This window comes from Lithobates pipiens, unplaced genomic scaffold (assembly GCF_037356315.1).
Source record: "Lithobates pipiens isolate NorthernLeopardFrog02 unplaced genomic scaffold, aLitPip1_a1.2 Scaffold_25, whole genome shotgun sequence".
Classification (NCBI taxonomy): domain Eukaryota; kingdom Metazoa; phylum Chordata; class Amphibia; order Anura; family Ranidae; genus Lithobates; species Lithobates pipiens.
The window spans coordinates 105,274,267-105,279,433 of NW_027507787.1; the positions used below are offsets into that span (position 1 = coordinate 105,274,267).

Consider the following 5,167-nt stretch of genomic DNA (forward strand, 5'->3'; position numbering starts at 1 on the left):
GGCCATAGTGCCTATTAAATGTTGTAGTTGAGAGGCTAAATAGTACAGCCAGGGGTTCGGCAGCGCAAGCCCCCCGTCCCACTTTGGGTGTTGGAGATGCTCTAATTTAATCCTAGGGGGTCGGCCTTTCCATATTAGCTCACGAAAGATGGAGTTCACTATCCTAAAAGTCTTCAGCGGGATCACCACAGGAGAGTTGTGCAACATGTATAACAGTTGGGGCATTAGGATCATTTTAATAAGGTTCACCTTGCCTGCAGCCAACATACACAGCAAATTCCAAGTCTTAGTCCTGGAGCGAAACCTGGTCAGCAGCGGTGCAATGTTTAACGCAACATAGTCTCTGATTTGCGGTGTCACCTGTATCCCCAGATATTTAAACTGGAGGGCGTTAGGGATCTCTCCCACTTGTCCCCCCTGCTGTGGTTGTGGCTCATCTATAGGCATAAGTGCGGATTTGGACCAGTTTATCCTAAGACCAGAGAACTCCCCAAAGCGGGTCACTGTATCTAATGTGTTATCCAGAGACTGTGCTGAGTCCCCCAGCAAAATCATAGTATCATCTGCATAAAGCATCACCTTTTCCTGTCTATCCCCATAGCAGAAAACTGTGATGCCTCTGTGCTCCCTGATCCTAATGGCCAGTGGTTCTATTGCCAGGGCAAACAGCAGGGGAGATAAAGGGCCTCGACCAAGACAGAATGACAAAGATAGCCTACCGGCCTCCCTAATCATTTGTAGATAGTGAAATCCTAAACTCAGAAGACCACACCAGAAGCAGACCCCCAAAGGCACCAGAAGCAGACCCCCCTAAAAGCACCAGAAGACCGAAACAGAAGCAGACCCCCAAAGAAGGCACCAGAAGACCGAAAAAGAAGCAGACCCCTAAAGGCACCAGAAGACCACACCAGAAGCAGACCCCCAAAGGCACCAGAAGACCGCTCCAGAAGCAGACCCCCCAAAGGCACCAGAAGCAGACCCCCAAAGGCACCAGAAGCAGACCTCCAAAGGCACCAGACACCTGATGGAGGGGGGAGGAGCTGCTGACTAGGTGAGCTCCATGAGGTCGGCATGCTGACACGCTGGTGTAGGAAGCTGCTGCTGCTGCTGGTGCCTGTGCTGTGGCATAAAGAGATTATGGAGCCTACATATTAATATCTGCACAGAAGTTAAGCTACGTTATGGAGACTCTGAGCCGCATATGAAATCTCCCTGGAAGGACTCACTCAGGGATTGCTAACACAGCAAATTTCCAAGCTGCATAAGGGATATCCCTTTCACCCCCTCACCTGTGGCTAAGTGGATGGAGTGCCTGGCGTGATCACTGTGAGGAGGTGGAGAGCCCGTGGAACGCCGTTCTTTGGAGCCGTACGTCCGGTGGATTGGAGGACCCCGTGGAGTGCCGGTCCCTGCGCCGCCAGATCTGAAGCTGAGAGAGGCTGGGGGAGGGAGTGGATCCGAACGCCGGTCCGTGTCTAAGGCTTGAGAGACGGAGCCGACAGATGTGATCCTCCCTTCGGAAGCCTCGGAAGTGTCACAGAGGAGTCGGGCAGAGGACGGCAGAGATCGGGAGATCCCGGAAAGATTTCGGGGAACCTCGGGAGAGCTCGTGAACCTCCGAGGGGGTACGAAAAAGAACAGAGCTGGATGGTGAAAGGATGGTGAAAGGTGACAGGAGAAAGTAAAGCTGAACAAGCAAAATATGATGCTGACCACCACTCTATGGACACTGTTCAAGGTTAGTAAGGAAATAAAGTAAAAAGAAGTAAATAAAGTAAAAAAGTAAAAGGAGAAGCAATCTTGAACAAGGCGATACCGCTGAAAGCTCAGGGGGGGGGGGGGGCGCTTTTCTCTTTGAAGCCTAAAAAGCACAGCTAACAGCGTTGGGTGTTGGGAGGGAGGGGATGTAGGGGGGTATAATGGTAATGGGTAAAAGGAAGTAAGTCGAAAAGGCAAGAAAGAGTCACTAAATTGTATGGATGTATTATATTTGATATGTCACAGGCCTTAATAGTAATAATGAATTTGTTAACAAGATTATTAAATATACACATTGGGGTTGGTTATGTTAATTTAGGGTTAATAAAACACTATTGATATGGGAGGTTAATATATAGTTTGGATATGTTAGATATGTAGTGGTATATCTAACCTTAATTAAACACTTAACAAGTCAACGGCAAAAAAAAAAAAAGAAGCCTATGCCACATGGTATTCCCAGGCAGTCTCCCATCCAGGTACTAGCCAGGCCTGACCCTGCTTAGCCTCCGAGATTAGGCCATTTGACCTGACCATCCGCACCAACTCTTATGGAGTTGATCTTTGCCCGAGGCAAGAGCACCTTTTTCGTGGGCTCTGTCTACGATCAGACCCAAGTACTCCAGCTTTTTTAGCAGTGTTAAGGAAGATTTCTCTAGGTTTAGAATCCGAACTCTTCAGATGGTTGTAGTGCGTATGCTTTGCTCTAAATGAGCCAACTGATTAGTAACAGATTGTCTAGGTATGCTACGACTTATGCCATGTGCCCTTAATCTGGCTAGAGGTGGACCCAGCACTTTAGTGAACACCTGGGGTGCTGTGGCTAGCCCAAAGGGCAGGGCTACGAACTGGAAATGCTGCTGTTCCAACTCAAACCGCAGAACTCTTGATGAGTGTCAAGAGGGTTGAAGTTTCATAAAGAGCTTGCCTACGGCCACATCACCCTGAAAGCGAACCATCTCATCTGATCTCGGAGACTAAGCAGTGGCGGGCCTGGTTAGTACTTGGATGGGAGACCACCTGGGAATATCAGGTGCTATAGGCTTCTTTTTTTTTTTTTTTTTTATTTTTTTTTGGCATTGACTTGTTTTTTTCCCTTGTTTCTCAAGGTGACCATCTTGGCGTTTGTCAAAAAGGGTTGAGGATACCCAAAGGGATTGCCTACAGCCATATCACCGTGAAAGCGCCCAATCTCATCTGATCTTGGAGGCTAAGCATGGTCAGGCCTAGTGGCCATCTTTGCGTTTGTCAAGAGGGATGAGGGTGCCCATAGAGATTGCCCATGGGTAGGGTCGGGCCTGGTAAGTACCTGGATGGGAGACCACCTAGGAATAGGCTTCCTTTTTTTTTTCATTTGGGGCGTTGACTTGTTTTTTCCCTTGTTTCCCAAAGTGTATTTTGGCATTTGTCAAGGGGGTTGACGGTGCCCAAAAAGATTGGCTACGGCCACATCACCTTGAAAAGCGCCCCATCTTGTCTCACCTCGGAGGCTAAGCAGGGGCTGAGCCTGGTTAATACCTGGATGGCCAGGTGCCGTAGGCTTATTTATTTTTTTGCGTTTACTTGTTTTTTTCCCTTGTTTCCCAAGGTGACTATATTGGCGTTTGTCAAGATGGTTGAGGGTGTCCGAAGAAATTGCCTATGGCCACATTGCCCTGAAAGTGACTAATCTCGGAGGCTAAGCATGATCAGGCCTGGTTAGTACCTGGATGAGAGACTGCCTGGGAATACCAGGTGCCATAGGCTTCTCTTTTTTTCTTTTTTGGGCTTTTTTTTCAAGAGGGTTCAGGGTGCCCAAAGCAATTGCCTACAGCCACATCTCCCTGAAAGCAACTGATCTCATCTGATCTCTGATGCTTAGAAGGGTTGGGCCTGGTTAGAACCTGGATGGGAGACCCCCTAGGAATACCAAGTGCTGTAGGTTTCTTTTTTTTTTGTTGTTGACTTGTTTTTTTCCGTTGTTTCCCAAGGTGACCATCTTGGCGTTTGTCAAGAGGGTTGAGGGTGCCAAAAGAGATTGCCTATGGCCACATCACCCTGAAAGCTCCTGATCTTGTCTGATCCCGGAGGTTGAGCAGCATTTGGCCTGGTTAGTAACAAATGGGAGACCTCCTGGGAATACCCAGTGCCACGGGCTTCTTTTTTTCTTTTTTTTTTGGCGTTGACTTGTTTCCCAAGGTGATTATCTTGGCGTTTGTCAAGACGGTTGAGGGCGCCCAAAGAAATTTCCTATGGCCAAAACACTTTGAAAGCGACCAATCTCGTCTAATCTCGGAGGATAAGCAGGGTCAGACCTGGTTAGTACCTGGATGGGAGACTGCCTGGGAATACCAGGTGGCATAGACTTTTTTTTTTTTTTGGGTGTTGACTTGTTATTTTCCCTTGTTTACTAAGGTGACCATCTTTGCGTTTTTTATGAGGGTTGAGAGTGCCCAAAGCAATTGAATACGGCCATATCTCCCTGAAAGCAACAAATCTCATCTGATCTCGGAGGCTTAGCAGGGTCGCGCCTGGTTAGAACCTGGATGGGAGACCCCCTGGGAATACCAGGTGCCGTAGGCTTTTTTTTTTATATGTTGTTGGCGTTGAAGACCTGTTTTAATTTTTTTGCTTGTTTGCAGAGGTGACCATCTTGCCGTTTGTCAAGAGGGTTTAGAGTGGCCAGCACGATGGTCTACGGCTACATCACCCTGAATGCGCCTGATCTCCTCTGATCTCGGATGTTAAGCAGGGTCGGGCCTGGTTAGTACCTGGATGGGAGACTGCCTGGGAATACCAGGTGGCATAGACTTTTTTTTTTTTTTTTTTTTTGGGAGTTGACTTGTTAATTTCCCTTGTTTACCAAGGTGACCATCTTGGGATTTTTCAAGAGGGTTGAGAGTCCCCAAAGCGATTGCCTACGGCCACATCTCCCTGAAAGCAACCAATCTCATCTGATCTTGGAGGCTTAGCAGAGTTGGGCCTGGTTAAAACCTGGATGGGAGACCCCCTGGGAATACCAAGTGCCGTAGGTTTCTTTTTTTTTTTTTTGATGTTGACTTGTTTTTTTTTCAATTAAGGTGACCATCTTGGCGTTTGTCAAGAGGGTTGAGGGTGCCGAAAGAGATTGCCTACGGCCATATCACCGTGAAAGCGCCCAATCTCGTCTGATCTCGGAGGCTAAGCAGGGTCGGGCTTAGTGACCATCTTTGCATTTGTCAAGAGGGATGAGGGTGCCCAAAGAGATTGCCTATGGGCAGGGTAGGGCCTGGTTAGTACCTGAATGGGAAACCGCCTGGTAATACAAGGTGATGTAGGCTTCTCTTTTTGGGGGGGGGGCGTTGACTTATTTTTTTCCCTTGTTTCCCAAGGTTATTATCTTGGCGTTTGTCAAGACGGTTGAGGGCACCCAAAGAGATTTCCTATGGCC

The 5,167-nt window shown here is 48.0% G+C and overlaps 5 pseudogenes; all 5 read left to right on the forward strand.

Annotated features, from left to right (window-relative positions):
- The first annotated feature begins 2,684 nt into the window (after positions 1–2,684).
- Positions 2,685–2,803, forward strand: LOC143931715 (5S ribosomal RNA; annotated as a pseudogene).
- A 760-nt stretch (positions 2,804–3,563) lies between these two features.
- LOC143931730 (5S ribosomal RNA) lies at positions 3,564–3,682 on the forward strand (annotated as a pseudogene).
- A 519-nt stretch (positions 3,683–4,201) lies between these two features.
- Positions 4,202–4,320, forward strand: LOC143931644 (5S ribosomal RNA; annotated as a pseudogene).
- A 110-nt stretch (positions 4,321–4,430) lies between these two features.
- On the forward strand, positions 4,431–4,549 carry LOC143932186 (5S ribosomal RNA; annotated as a pseudogene).
- Positions 4,550–4,653: 104 nt separating this feature from the next.
- Positions 4,654–4,772, forward strand: LOC143931580 (5S ribosomal RNA; annotated as a pseudogene).
- The last annotated feature ends 395 nt before the right edge of the window (positions 4,773–5,167 follow it).